Here is a 16,646-nt window from a genome sequence, read left to right as displayed (position 1 = left end):
GTTCGCTTTTTAGATATAATTTATAAGCAAAGACGATAATTTATTTCGAGTCACGCAAATCTTTTCTCCTTACACGTAGAAAAAATATTAGCCGATCATTCGGTTATCGAAAACATCGTAATATATAAATTAATACCTACCAGTAAAACTTCGGTTGGTTGCCCGACTAAAATTTTTGAAAAAAAAACAGTTTTGATTTCAGATCTTTATCTTGAAGATTTTTTCACTTATTTTAATTTTAATATTAACAAAAACAAGGCCTGGCTAAAACTAATCTGGCTAAAACATCCTTGAATTCGAAACTGGAGTCCCGCCCATAAATGACTGGATTGCAGTATTTTTAATTCAACTTGACGTTTCACAATTTTGCATCGTTCATTACACTTCTATGGTACTGATAAAATCTCGAACTTTTTTCAATAGAACTCATCATACCCTGCACTGTTGAAGATGCGACTGAACCAGCATTTCTTTAGCACTGTTGACTGTCCCCCAGCTTCGTCGAAGCCGTTGTTTGAGAATTGTCCAAAATTTTTTAATGGGTCAAAATTTCAGACAATTTGGAGGGTTCATATCTTTTGGTACGAAATCAATATCTACTACTTTAGAGTATACTGACAACTAGCTAAATCAGGCCAGAATATAACGGTATCTTTATATTTACGATGAAAATGATGAAAGGCTGTCTTTAGTCCACAGCTACATATTCCTTGCCAGATCAAATGCCTTCTTGCAAATTTATCAGCAGACATGAACTTATCCTTGTCTGGTACATCGCCACGTCCAGTTGTAATGCATTTTTGATCTGGAAGTTGCTCGAAATCCATCGTCCATCAAAATGTATCCGTTGAATTGCAACGCAAAAAATTGCTCGTACAAACACCAAGCATGCTTCTTGATTACCAAATTCTGATTCATATACCGATTCAGATGTCGATTCTCGTACGAAGATATTCCGTGAGGTTTGATAGTTGGCATAGTACCTTCTAGCTATATCCATGATGGAGATGTCAAGATTGAACTTAACGTACCTCTTAATATCTGCCTCCTCTGCTCTCGGGCTTTAGTTCCGGTTTTCTTGAATGTTTTTGCCGCCTTTTCACATCTGGATCCTCCTTATAACCTTTCTGAGCGTTGCTCCGCAACGTGGTTATGGGATATAGAATGAGCATGATTATTTTGTAAATGATATCATAGTTTTCATACACTTGCATTTCGATAAATATCCAAAAATCTAGGACAGGGGCTCGCGATGGGTGCCATCCTTTTGTCGCCAACATCTCAGCGCAAGCGAAAAAGAAACAGCAAGTCACTGCATACGTTTCACTCGACAATGTTGGCAGCAAATTTACCTGTCAGGCGGGCGCTTTTTCTGCAATAGCGCCCTTCGTTAAGTCGACTGTCAAACACCGTTCGTTAAGATAGGGATAGCACCCCGCTGGATGTTGGCGACAAAAGGATGGCACCCATCGCAAGCCCCTGTAAATATCCAAAAACTAATAAAATGAAATTGCAGTGTACAATAACAAGAGATGCATAACGTGCATATTGAGTATTGAAACCACGGGAATGACACTTCTAATACCAACCTGTACAAAAAAAACGTAGCCAACATCGAGCGGGCCCAAGCTGACAGCTTCATAGATGGGCTCAAGCTGACAACCGAGTCGGATGTGTAAATTGTTAAATTTTGTTAGTTTTAGTTTGATTTTAGCCAAGGTTTTAGCATCATTCAGCTAATGCCAGGCAGGCAATTGATGCCAAATACATGAAACTGTGAAAATGGTTAGTTAAATTCGTTTTGTGAAATCGCTTTGCGTTTGCCGCCTTTTTCATGTGAGCAACGAAAATGTGACGTCATATCAGCCCCCTGATTGAAACCATTGAAACCAACTTGTGGAAATGTGGAAAAAGAGGAAGAGGGAGCACTCGAATTGCTCGACAAATCAGCGGGATTTGAAATATGTTGCGAGAGCCGTCATTCGTTATTCTGTGTGCTAATTTTGGAGTATGAAGCCGAGTTTTACCTTGAGTTTTGAAATTGATTTTAACGACACGACAGTGGTGTTTTTTTTGACAAAACTTGCACCAATTGTTCTTCAGAAACATGTAAACAAAGTTATTTTCAGTTCCCACCGCAAGAGGCGTGCGTTGACGCACGAGAGTCGTCCAGATCTACTTTTAGTCAGACTTAGTATTGCAGTGCGTCACGGAACAAACTCGACGTAATAAAGCGCCGCTCCTGCATAAACATGATAATCAATTCAAGAGGTGATATGGTCAAATGAGTAAAATCTAAACTAAATGAACGTGCCAAACCTGTGTGCGTAAATGATTTCCTTCTTAATATATTTCATTAAACGGTACTGAATCCCAACAATGCCGGAAAAATGGCGTCAATGAGAGGATATGGATACTACAGAGACTGTACCATCATAAATAAAAGTAACTCTCCGCTTTCGTTCAAAATTTAGCGGTTTTTGTGCCATCGATTCGGCCACGTTGGGAGTCAGTACCGTTTCACCTTAATAATTTAGAATATGCAAAAAAGTTAGAGAATACGTTCAGACAAAACAGAATGGTCATCACGATTTTAAGTAAGCAACACAAAATGGTTTTTAATAACTGTTTCATTTTTTTGTGTTTTAGTCTTGCTATTTATATACTTGAATTCATGTAATGTAGCTAATAACATAGGATATGTTTGTATCGCCTTGACCGAAGACTTATAGTAATTAAATAAATAAATATTTGGTTCGTTTATGATTCATTTCGGTTTTTATTCAATGTATATATGTACGTATAGCATATAGTTTTACTTAATCAAATAAAAAAATCCACTCATTTATAGTTGAATAATCACATTTACTTGGTCAGTTCAAGTGTTTACCTGAATCATTGTAAATATCTAGAGACCAATATAATAGCACAACAATATAATACTGACTAGATTCGCAGGCTTAATATTCTCAATCCTCGAGTCCCCTACAGACTATCTATTGAGCTACCGGAACTTTCGCTGAAATGAAACAGCAACTGTGGCTTTTTCTTCTTGAACAGATTTCGCAAGATGTCACCGTCGTTCTCGTAGAACAAATCGTACATGCTCCTCCGGCGAGGTACTTTCTGCAGTCTGTCCTGTAGTTTTTCCCATTCTGTTTTGCGGTTTTCCGGTGTCACTTCCGAAACCACGACGGCAGCTTGTTCCGCATGAAAGTCATTTTCCATTTCATCAGTCATTATAGTTTCCCTGTTTTTCTCATTGCACCTCCATCCGTTGCTGGTGGTATGTTCACCTGCTGATTGTGTCTTTCCCTTGAAATTTTCCGCGTTGGTCTTACAAGCAGGCGGTACCCCGACATTCTCTTCCCACTCATTTTCCCAATTGTTATCCTGAAATTTTTCTTGCCATTGAGATTGTTTTGGGGATTCTCGTTCTGTGTTGGCGGTTGTTCGTTCCATTTGCACTAGCTTTTCGATATTTTCAAAACCCTTAAGGCTTCGCTCGCTAGAGTCATCATTTTCGTTTTCTGCCGACTCAACTTCTGTGCATCCGATGAAGTCATCAAGTGTTTTATTTTCTTCTTGTTTTGCCAAATGTTGATCATACGTCTCTGATGACAGAACGGTTTCCGAAGTGGCTGTATCTTGATGCTGGAAACAGTTCTGTTGTCTATTGATGCCGCCAAATTGATTGTCTACATTTGTGCTACCTCCAATAACGTATAGTTCAACGGAGTTTAGCTTCAATGTAATTGGCTTCCAATGGTGCCTAACGTGTTTGTTGGAATCGGTGTTTTTCGAAGCTGCATCGATACCTTAAACATTGAGGTGATAAAGTAAATTAGTTTTCAACAAGATGACAAACTTATTTTCAAAGTATTTTTCAAGCTTTAATCATAGTCATATGTCATACTGTACTGATTGCGAACACATTTCATGTAGAATGTTATTAGCAATCCTATCGAGCAATTATTAAACGACCCATCCACCCAGGAAATTTTCAATTAAATACTTACTAAGTCTGTCATCATCGTCATCATCATCATCGTCTGCATCACCATAGTTCTCATGTGCAGAACTATCTCTTATTGCATCCTCCAGAAAGGTAACAGCATTATTTGCAGGCGTCGTCGCTCCACCGTGGCAACAATCGGGCTGTGTTCGCATTGTGTTCCTGTTCGTTGCGCTATTCTTGTCCTTGCTATCAGTGTCATTAAAATCATCGTTATCAGTCCGAGGACAAACAGTGCTGCTGCAAAGGCGCAATAATTGGATGAAATTAAATGGCTAGATGGCAGAAGAAAGCTTAATTATTCAATGGTTTAATAATTATTGCACATTTGAAATGGAAAAGACGTACAACTGTGAACATGTTAAATGTGGTTTTGAATCATTAGACATTATTCAGCAGTTGCTCTGTACATAGATACATATTTTTGTAGTTCATTATACCAGTGAAATTAAATTTGGCAGGGGCTAATTACTAATAATATTAATGATAAATCACCCCAACACTGCCAATCAACAACCATTTTTAGTGATCCAGGGTGCATTTGGGGTGGAGAACAAGAAACGAGACACGGACGCAAAGCCGAAGCACTTTGGAAGTGGTGCCCAGGCCTAGGCATGGACCAAATCAGATCTCCCTCTGAAAGCCGCGGACCGCAATGACTTCTGACTATTACTTCTATTACAAAATGTATAATATATAATCTCAAACCATTTAGCTGCACGGCATGCACAAGACATTACGACTAAATTGGCTGACCCCTCAGTCATTAAGAAACTTAACCTTTAATTTCTCTTCACTATCCCTTAAATCTGTGCGCGGGTCGCCCGAATCAACTTATATCTATAGCCCACGTGTATAGCCTCGTTTCTAATTGACAGCAAATCGGAGATTCCCACCCTACTTTTACAGAATTTCAGCAAAAAAATATGTTTTTGATGTAGTAATCTAGATTCACTATTACGGCGATAACCGGAATGTATGATCAAAATACAACACAAACAGTGTACATCTGGTCATTGTTGTATCACGAATGTAGTGTAACCAACATATTTTGGACCCCATCAGCAGCTGTACCTACATAATTTGGACACTTCCATTTGATTTTGCTATAAGTGTCCAAATTATGTACAGCTGCTAAAGGGGTCTAAAATACGTTGGTTGCCCTAACTATGTTTTTATTTTCACCAAGTTCGGACCCCTTCTTTTTCGGGCCCACAATAAATTCTGCCCCGGATAAGAAAGTGTTCGTGAAATGCTCGAACCAGCTGTTGTTTAAGTGCACATGTATTAGTTTCAGCTTTGAGTAAAATATTTGCCCCCCCCCCCCCCGCCTACATCTAAGATGGTAGCCCCATCAGCGGAATAGGGACCTTAGGTAAACAACGTAGTGTACTCGAAAGTTACACAAGTTACTGAAAATGAAAGAAGATTACGATCTAGATTATTAACAACGACCTTTAACATGAAAACACGGACACGTATCGGAACATGGAATACAGACCCCAGTCCTGCAGGGCAAGGAAGTCTGGAGCTTGAAATTTTGGAACATAGCGAGGTCCGTTGGCCAGAAACTGGCGAACAATACGGCTTATATCGTCCGGGTAAGTTTTGCTCTACTTACTCTAGCATATGAGAGTCTGATCGAGAGAGAAGAGTTAGATTTCTAATGACCCCGGGAGCAAGCGTCCCTGATGAAGTGGGAACCGATAACTGAAAGAATAATCACGGCCAGATTTAAAACATAAAAACCTTACTGCAATCAAGTGCCATGTACCTACAGAAGCTGCCGACCCGCAGGTTGAGAAAATCCCGAAGGGCACATTCAAAACCACTTGAGCGACTCCAACGCGAAGATTGGCTCAAACAACGCGGAATGCGTTATGGGATCCCATGGCCTAAGAAAGCTGAGTGAAAACAGAGCTGCTGTTTAACGACTTCATCATTATTGAATCGCTCTTTCCCCATGAAATCACGTCGGTTTCCAGCGACGGCCTAACGGAAAACCAAACTCTTCTTGATGTGCCTAACAAAAAAAAAAGCAAAACCTTGGGCTTAAACGTCTTTCAAAGACCCTTCTTTATCGACAGACTGCACATTAGAGTACAGGACAATTACGGGGCTGGTGCAATAATCCTACTGACTCTGTCTAGCAGCACCGCATAGTCGAGATTCGAACATACGACGACTGGCTTGTTAGACCAGTATCGTAGCTCGATACCAACTGAGCGGTTGATGTGCCCGACAAGGGGAGCGTTGATATTGTATTCAACCATACATTCGCTTATGTCGCTGAGATACGTTTACGTGTCCAATGACTGGATAAGCAAGTTGAGTATCGTTACGATGCCCGCCGATTGGAGAATACTGAGGTAAAAACGGCTAGTGTCGTACAATGCCTTCATCGCCACCAGCGACGAAATCCTCAGCAAAGTGCGCAACGGGCGGAGGGAGTGGATTTCGGATGAAACTTGGAGAAGATCGACAAGCGGAGGTAGGCAAAAGTCGGTATTGAGCGAGCTAAGACAGCTGCTGAACTGGAGAGGGCTGTTAAACAAGCTTATAGGTGTGGCATCCTGTTATTTATACTATATCGTAGGATTTCGCCTGAAGTGTGTAAAGGTAAGTTTGACACTATACTTGGGAAATTTTTTAACGAGTAGGGAAATCTGCTATTAGACACCTGAGAAGACAACTCAGGGAGTGGGGTTTGGTATCCCGACCCCCCTATTGGGGCGTGGGGATCCAGATCCACTAAAACCCTACTCGAGTCTCCAGCCTCAATCCCCTCTGGCACCACCTCATCGGTATTACTTCAGGGAGGGGCTATTGTGCTTAACGCACACTCTTAGATAACTACTGGACTATGGTAGTTAAGCTGTTTATCGGCTTTCCAGCGGTTTTGTAGCTCAAGTACGATCTGGGTAGCAGCCGCATTAACCGCTCCCCAGACGTCCGAGCTAGAACACATCTTTTGGATTAAGTTATCCGGAGTAGTGTCCTGTCCGCTCACTGCCATCATGTTGCTTCTCACGCCCGCGAAACGAGGGCATATGAAGAAAGCATGTTCTGCAGTTTCCTCAACGTCCACGCATTCGGGAGTCGGGACACGCGGGGGACTCCGCCTGCCCGAACTTGTGCAGATACTGTCTAAAAGAACCATGCCCTGACAGAATTTGTGTCAGGTGGAAGTTGACTTCGCCGTGGCACCTGTTGACCCACACGGATAGTTCCGGGATAAGTCGATGTGTCCACCGGCCTTTTGTGGAATTAGACCATGCCCCAGCAAACATTTTGGTCTGTATAACTTAATTCTAAATGAGATAAACGTCAGCATATAAGGTCTATCAAATCATATATCATGCGCAGAAACGGCATATACACGCAAAAGTGGAGGCGATATACATGATTTAGTCCTTCAGAATAATTGAAATGCCGACAAAACAAAACAGTTTATACGACTGAGCCGATTGACTGGATTGCATTTCGACACAGTTACGATAATATTTCTACTCTACCCTTCGCCTTTCCCCATGTGTTAAATGGCAAGTGTCAAAAATTGCATACAGAGCAGGCTATTTATAGCCAAATATTCGCCCTGAAAGTTAATGAGACAAAAAAGTAAAAGCTTTGCTGAAAGCTTTTTTTCGTAAGCTTCCAGATATTACCGACCCTGTCACAATATTTAACTTTTTTGTCTATATCATTTAAAACAAGCTGTACTCACCTGGTTTAGAACCAAGAACCACCCGTACCGCAGTATTTGTTCATTACCTTTAAGCTACTGGTACATCAGTACCTCAATGATATTTTTGCACGTCTTAAATCGAAGTCATCGTACATGTAAGCAATAAGTTCTTATCTGATGCATTGAACATGTTAGTACGGATTTGATTTATTCTCATCCGACATACGAGTTTGTGGCAGTTGTGACTGAATTACAGTGTCGTAAATAAGTTTGCATTTGATCGTCTATTTTAATGATAATGCTGACTTCATGAAATGATATGCAGTAGGGTAACCAACGTATTTTGGACCCCATCAGCAGCTGTACATAATTTGGACACTTCCATTTGATTTTGCCGTAAGTGTCCAAATTACGTACAGCTGTTGATGGGGTCCAAAATACGTTGGTTACCCTACCTTTGTTAGCATTCCGTGGTACAGATTGTTCTAAATAAACATTAGAATACGTTATATGCATATTCATATTTGATTACATGGAGATAATGTTATTAAAGCTCAAGTACAAAAATGTTGTCTGTTATTTAAGAAGCTCTTAAAAAGAAATGAAAAGTTATTTAAAATAGAATGCTGAACATTTAGATGCTATAGGACAGCTCAAAATTGCTAACAACAATAAGCATCAAACATTAATTTTTACTGTACCAGTTTAATGCTGAATGTCTTTCTCCAATTCCACTTAACATTTGCATTTCTTCTGAAAAGCCATAAGATGCACTGATATTAAGGCATTAAATTAGCGGAATGGATCATAATCTAGACTTGCCCAGTTCTGAGAAATACTCTCCTTGGTAAATTTTAAGATTTCCGTTCATTCACTTACCTATCAAAGAAATATCTAAAAAATTATGAGTTTCTACTTTAAACATTTTTAATTTTTAAAACGTTACGTTACGTGGTTTTAATACGCCAAAAAACAATCAAACTCCTCAAAGAGTGTTTTTTCAAAAAGATCTTTTATTGTCTTGTCAGTATGTCTTAACCGTTATGTGTGCGACAAAAAAAACACCTTTAGCAGGGCGACAAGGGTACCCGGGTACCCAAAATTGATATTGTTATAACATCAACAATTTTAAACCGATTTCGACGAAATAGGTGTCATTTGAATCGTATATTTATCTAGTTTTGAATCATTTGGCCATTTGACCACTAAAAGACATACGGAGCCCGAAAATCCGGAATTCCGACAGAGTGTCCGCTGTGAGGAAGAGAAATGATTGTATTGCAGCAAAATCAGTCATGCGGATATAAAAACTCTAAAGATTCGTACAATGTACTATTTCATATAATGAGATGAATCAGGTTGGCCATTCCGAAGTAGGTTCCTGTGGGGTCATGGGTGGCCAGTCCAGGATTGGAGGTAAAACCTAGCAATATGGGTATCAAAGTTCTTAGAATTAGTTCGGTAGGTGATATTTTTTACATTTCGATGTATTTTGATTGGTTATTTCGAAAATGGTTTCTACGGGGTCACATATGATACCGCAGGATTCAAGATAATGCTTAGCATTATCAGAACCGTTCAAAACGTAGAACCATCCGTTATACATTTGGAACCAGTTCCGAAATTATTAATCAGTACTAAACTGGCCATATCCGTTCAAAACATCTAAAAGATCCGCTAAACCAATTCTAATATTGGATTTGGCACCCAACTGGCCATCTGTAATCCTACAGGGACCCAATTCTGGAATGGCCAATGCGATCTAAAGTCACCAATTTATATAATAAGATGAAAAAAGGGTCCACAATGTCAAGTTCAAAACTAATAGTTTTACTGAAGGCTGATATTCTTTCAAAACAAGCGGCTTTCCACGTTTTACCGGATGTTGCTCCGGAATTACCGATTCCCGGGAACTACTTGGCACTTGATGGCCAAATGCTTTATCTAATCAAAACTAGATAAATGTACGAATCAAATGCCACTGGTTTCATTCAAATCGGTTCAACATAACTAAAGTTATGAAGATAGCAAATCATGGGTACCCGGGTACCCTTGTCGCCCTCCTACGTAATAAAAAAATTCAAGTGACTCTCATTGCTAAACCCCTTTATGGATATGCACCAAAAAAACCTCAATTACTTAAGATCAACGAGTTTTACGATGTTGCAAAATTTCAATGACGTATGTTTTAAATTGAATGAGTTATAACTATTTTAAAACTGAAAAGGTACCCGGGTACCCTGTCGCACACATAACGGTTAATCATTATATGCTTGCTGCTTAATATTTAGGCGGGCTTATTTGAATTATTAACATTTTCAAAATAGTTGAAAAGGTAATTGTAAAAGTTTTTCAAACCAGATAATAGTTTTTTGAATATTCCGCCACAATAAAAATAAGTTCAGTTTTAACAAAAGAAATAAATAGATATTTAAATTTAAAATAAAAGCAAAGAACCCGTTAATTCTTTTGGTTAACAAATCTGCGTTAAGAACGTATCCTTGAAATCTCTCTATTTTGTTGTCTTTGTTGTAAAGAAATAACATAAGTATTTGAACGTGTTTTGATGCAAATCATATTTTAATGCACCTAGAATCTCATGATTATCACTGCTCGTATATAAATCTAAAACGATGTCATATGAGACATTTTGCAATACATAATCCGATGAAAACTGTAATTAAATACGATTACATCTTCATGATAGCCATTGTTGGTAACTAAATCTAAGAAATCGTCATATGCGATATTCGCTAAGCATAGCCCGATTATCTTTCGACCTATTTACGATTTTTACTATCAATTCGTATATCAATCATCGTGGGCATTACATACGATGAAATTTATACAATGTGCTTACAACATGTGTACATTTATACGAGTCCGATGTGATATCCATTTATATAAGATTAAATCTCGACATGAATATACGATATCTGGTTTGCTGGGGCCCGCTGCCATGTAGTCATCGAGGCCGATCTTGTGGAACTCCGTATGCCTCTAGTTCCACGTTGGTCGAAGCACTCTACGTCCTCGCTGATGATGGTACCAATAGGCATCATACCCGCTAAGACGCAGATTGCGTCATGTGAAACTGTGCGATACGCACTCGCCACTCTTAAGCACATGAGACGATAGGTGCTTTCCAGCTTGGCTAGATAGCTTTTGGTACCTAACGCCGATGACCACACCGGTCCGCCATACCTGAGTATGGACCACGTTGGCTAATAGCCTTCGCTTGCTGCTATATACCGCAGAGGCATTAGACATCATACGAGACAATGCCGAAATAGCTATGGAAGCCTTCTTGCAGGCATAGTCGACATGGCTCCCGAACTTGAGCTTGTCGTCTACCATTACTCCAAGGAGTTTTAAGGACCGCATTGATGAAATAGTGCAGTTCCCGACGCTGATATTTGCTTGCTGCACCGATTGTTTGCTTGCGGTTGTTCACCACGATAATCTCCGTTTTATGATGCGCTTGGTCTAGTTTCCTGGATCGCATCCAATCTTCAACAATGCTTATAGAGTGGGCAGCCGTCAACTCAACCTCTCTGATAGATTCACCGTAGACTTCCAAGGTGATATCATCCGCAAAGCTGACAATCATCACCCCTACCGGGAACTTTAGCTTCAACACCTCGTCATACATGACGTTCCACAACACCGGGCCCAGTATGGAACCTTGCGGAACCCCTGCGGTGATTGGAATGCATTTCTGACCCTCCTCCGTGTTGTAGCATAGCACACGATTCTGGAAATAATTTTCCAGGATCCTGTACAGCGACACCGGCACTTGGACGTTCCGAAGCGAGCTGGCTATGGAGTCCCAGATAGCGCTATTAAACGCATTTCTCACGTCAAGCGTGACAACTGCGCAATAACGGATACCTGTCTTCTTGGGCTGGATTGCCACCTCGGCTGTCTTAGTGACAGACAAGATGCATCCACCGTAGATTTGCCTTTTCGGAAGCCGAATTGGTTCCTTGACAGACCGTTTGTACCCTCCGTGTACTGTACGAGTCTGTTAAGGATAACCCTCTCCAGTACCTTGCCGGCAGTATCGAGCAGACAGATCGGCCTATATGACGAGGGGACACCCGGAGGTTTTCCCGGCTTCGGCAATAGGACCAGATTCTGTCACTTCCATCTGTCCGGGAAGTGGCCATCTTCCAGGCATCTTCTCATTACTGCCCCGAATAATTCGGGAGCCTCTAGAATAGCCGCTTTAATGGTCATATTCGGGATACCGTCTGGTCCCGGTGCCTTGCTCACCTTTAGGGATTTAGCGATCTCGACGAGCTCCTCGTTCGTAACCGTCACTTCCTCCCCGACCTCGGGGAGCTCGGCTTCGGCTGGGAGGCCGACCATCCTACGCTATGGTCTGAGATACTGGAACGTCGGCCGTGGGACGACTCAGCGCCCTGGGACCAGGGCCTTGGCTCGTGGCGCGGAAAGAGGCCCTCGATGATCCGCTCCAGCATCTATGGCGATTGCTCAGCGGGTGCCATCGCGCCCTTAGTCTTTGCCATTACGACCCTGTAGGCATCACCCCACGGGTTCGCATTGGCGCTAGCACATAACCTTTCAAAGCAGTCTCGTTTACTAGCTTTTATCCCGCTCTTAAGCGCTGCGCGTACAGCAACAAGTGCTACTCGACATTCAGCCCTGCTTTCATCCGAACGAGCTCTTTGCATAATGCTCCTCGCACGAAAGCACGCTCCGCGGAGTTCCGCAATTTCATCTGTCCACCAGTAAGCCGGTGACCTGCCATACCTAGGTCGACTTTTCCTAGGCATGGTAGCGTCATACGATCGCGACAGTACCTCAACCAAATGATCAGCGTTCGGATCGGGCATACCGCGATCAGCGCACTCTCTTCGGATCGCTTCCACAAATACTTCGGGATCGAAATATGATGTCTTCCATCCACGGGTGGTTGGAGTGTTGGCCCTACTCGCCGCCTGCCGCCTCGTTATCTGGCCGACACCGTAGCGGACCGCCTGATGGTCACTGTGAGTGTAGCCATTGTCTACCCTCCAGTCTCCTATCAGACCAGGACTGCCGAAAGTCACGTCGATGATAGACTCCGCACCGTTCCTACTGAAGGTACTTGTGTTGCCGACGTTGACCAGATCTACGTTAAGCTTTGCCAGAGCTTCAAGCAGAATCCGACCCCTATGGTTCGTGCGACGACTTCCCCACTCTACCGCCCAAGCGTTAAAGTCGCCCGCCACAACCACCGGCCTTAAACCAGTCAGCACAACTGATACTCAGTCTACCATCCGCGTAAACTGCTCGATAGCCCAACTCGGCGGAGCATAACAGCTACAGTAGAACACTCCACCCACTTTGGCAACCGCAAATCCCTCGTCTGCAGTTGACACAACCTCTTGAACCGGGAACCTGCTTGTCGTCCATATAGCCGCCGTCCCGGACCCATCCGAAACCCAGTTGCCGTTTCCGGCAGGGACGCGATATGGGTCCGATATGTCCGTTGCCGACTCGGAAACTGCTTGGTGTAACAGCTGCTGAACCATGCTGCAATGGTTCAGGTTGAGTTGTGTCACTTGCACTATGATCGTGGTTTGGTCGCCGGCACACCAGCCGGGCACCAGGAACCTCCCGTTACGTGCTTTGCGTCCCGTTTACCAGTACAGATCAAGTACTGGGGAGGCTCCGCGCAGTCCCTTGCTTTATGGCCAGCACTGCCACATCTCCTGCACAATTGGCTCCTATCTGGCCCTCTGCAGTTCCGGGCCATATGCCTGTGCCCGAAGCATCGGAAGCAAGCCTCCGATTGCTTCAGCACGCTTAGTGGGCATACCGACCACCCCACTTTTAGCCTAGCAGCTTCCAGGGCTTCGTTTCCGTCCGCCAGCGGAAGTCATATGGTGGCTACCTGGGTCCCGATAGGACCCTTACGCAGGCGAACCGACTCGGTTGCCACCACCACTCCACTTTGCTTTTTGAGGGCCTGTACGACCTCACACACATCGGTGATCTCATCCAGGTTTTTTAGCTGGAGAGTCATTTCTGGTGTGAGAGCACGATGATTATATCGAGCTGCTGTGACGCGTGGTAGCCGTGGTGCCTGCCTCTGTGGAGCTAGATGCTTCGACCATCGAAAACGGATGGAATATGATACGGTGCGGAAACCTTGAGCGCACGAAATGATTGGTTTGACGAGGAGTGCCAACAAGCGATAGAGAGGAAAAAAGAGCTTGGAAAAGCTATCTAAGCACTCCCACGAACGCCACCGGTACCCGGAATAGAAGTCTGGTAGTCAGTCTTATCGGCGGCTTTGTTGATCTTCACTAACTCAATTTCTCCCGATTAGTCACTTGGAGATCGGGTGTTCTGTTGCTACTGTATTTCATGGGTAGGGTAATTGATGTTGAATGGACCTATTTAGCGCTTTTTAACACCACCACTCGCACTCCTGCTCAGTTTACTCGTCATTTATAAATAATATGTGGTGATGTTACTATTTGTTGGAAAGTACCACCTTTTTTTTACTTTATCAGTACTTTAAAAATGTATAATTGATGAAACTTTTATTAAATATATCGTTTTTAGCCAAAGCCTATTTTTGATCTTGAATGGACCCAACATGATCTTGAATTGGACCTATTTTTGATTTTGAAATGGACCTAAATTTGGATTGTCATAGTTTCTTCCATGTAAATGAATAAAATAATAACAAAGAACTTTTTTTTAATAGTACAACTATACTACTGCTATTTATTAATAGGACACAAGGTTGAACAGCTTTTACCTTTCTTATACTCTGTTAGAGAGGTATGAAAGTCGGTTGGAAAATTTGAAATCAGTCACAGTCGCCGAGGGTCTTGTTTTTATGTCAGCCCAACAATTGAACAATGTTTCAGTGACTTGATATGCGTTATGTATGTATCTGTGTGTGACATTTGTATATTGGAAATTTATTATTACCTGTTGTTCAGATATGGTTGAAACGATTTCTACGTCATAAAAAAATTATGTCGCCTATTAGTTTCAAAAATTTAAACCATTCATTAAAAATATGTAATATAACTTGTATTAAACGTAGTTTATTAAGTACAGTGGGGTTCGAGTTTTTATTTAGTGACTACATATTTCGAAAGGTCAGACTTTTACTGACGTAGGACTACGTCTTACTGCAAAGTATCTAAAGGTTTGCGACAGCCCCTGCCGAACATTTTGAATATAAAACCGTTGTAATCGTGAAAAATTCGTTAATTAGTGGTAATTATTCAATTTTTGACACATTTATATGCAATTTTTTCAGTTAAAAAATGGTCTAGATTTTGCCACGATTTCGATTTTGGCAACATAGGCGACACGCATTTGTTGTCAAATTCGAAATCATACTGTAAATGGTGCTTGAAAAAATTAGACTTGGTAATTCTACTAGGTTTAAAGGTAAGGTTAGATACAAGGTTTTAATTTTAAATGATAGTCGATGAAGAACTGTACCAGATAGAAAATAGGTGAACCTTCCTATTTTCTATCTGGTACAGTTGAATATTTTAGATCTCAGGGTCACTCAATTTCGGTGGACAAGGAGGTATTAATTTTGTCACAAGTCAGAGGGGAGAGGTGCTTAAAGAAAACTTTACATCCCCCAAGAAAAAAATCAGAGGGGTTGTGTATAAGATGCGACCACGGATGACGTAGTACAACGTTAGTCGGGTTGCATGATTTTGAATATTTTACTAAACTGATTTTTAATCGATCTGTCAATCGATCAAAAGGTGATGTGAAGTCAACTTGCTTACTTATCGGCGGAATATAAGGTCTTTGCCAAATATTTTTTAAGTTTTTGTCACCCCCCCTTTGGAAATTGGCTTGAAAAATCGGGGGGCTAAAAAAATTTGTAGGCTATGAGTATAAAATCAATTGTCCGTATGCTCTACAGCCTGAAAAACTCGAAAAATGAGTGTACTTAACACTTCTAGCACGAAACAGAAATGGAAATTCGAATTCGTAGTTTCCGAAAATCGTCCAAAAAAATTCTCTCGTTTTTGTCTTCTTTTCGTACCTTTTTGCATGGAAAATAATAACGTATATATTAAAAGCAAGAACAGATTTGGCCCTTGCCCCTACGGCTCCTTCAAGATAGTCGTTCAAAAAAACCATGAATTGCGGTACCATGGATTGGCGCTGGGGGCTTATCCGAATTGAAAAATTCCAAAACGACATGAAAGAACATTTAATTATCTCGTGTTTGATCCATCCTTTTTTAGAATCCGAACACATAACAAAATGGCGACAATTAATACATAAAAGTATGGTTTTTAAGCGAAAAAATTGACTTTAAACATTTCTAAAAATTACAAAAATTACAATATCAAGAAAAGGATGGGTCAAACACTAGATAATTTTGTTGGCTTTCAAACAAAAAAAGAATCATAAGAATTGCTTGAGCCGTTCTTGAGATATTTATGGTACCGACTTTCAAAATCTGGTTTCGAGAAAAACGACGTTGAAGTTTTTACTCGTTGTTTAATCGCTCCAGACATGCGTGGTACAAATAGCTGTAACTTTGTCAATATTTGGAATTCATGCAAACGACTTCAAACACATATGGTCAAAATGTTAATCTTTCGAAATAATCAATCAAAAAATTTAGGTTTTAAAAAATTGAAAAGGTACTATGCCCCCTTAACAGAAGGCAGTTAGTATCCCTCTTATCTTTTGATCCATATTATCTTTTAATCAATGATGGTTAAAATTTTTGTACAATACCGATTTTGTACAAATTAAGTTTATATTATTTTGGGCATAAAATGACATATGTTAGCTAACTAATTAGGAAGACTTTTTAGTTTCAAAACTAGAGGCTACAATATACAAACACTATGAAGCAACTACGAAAAAGGATGAGTGATAGTTAGTTTTATCAATATAATTAAGTTTTTATTTAGGCTATAAATCAAGCCT

This window comes from Sabethes cyaneus, chromosome 2, assembly GCF_943734655.1.
Source record: "Sabethes cyaneus chromosome 2, idSabCyanKW18_F2, whole genome shotgun sequence".
Lineage (NCBI taxonomy): Eukaryota > Metazoa > Arthropoda > Insecta > Diptera > Culicidae > Sabethes > Sabethes cyaneus.
Note: the sequence above shows the minus strand (reverse complement) of the source record.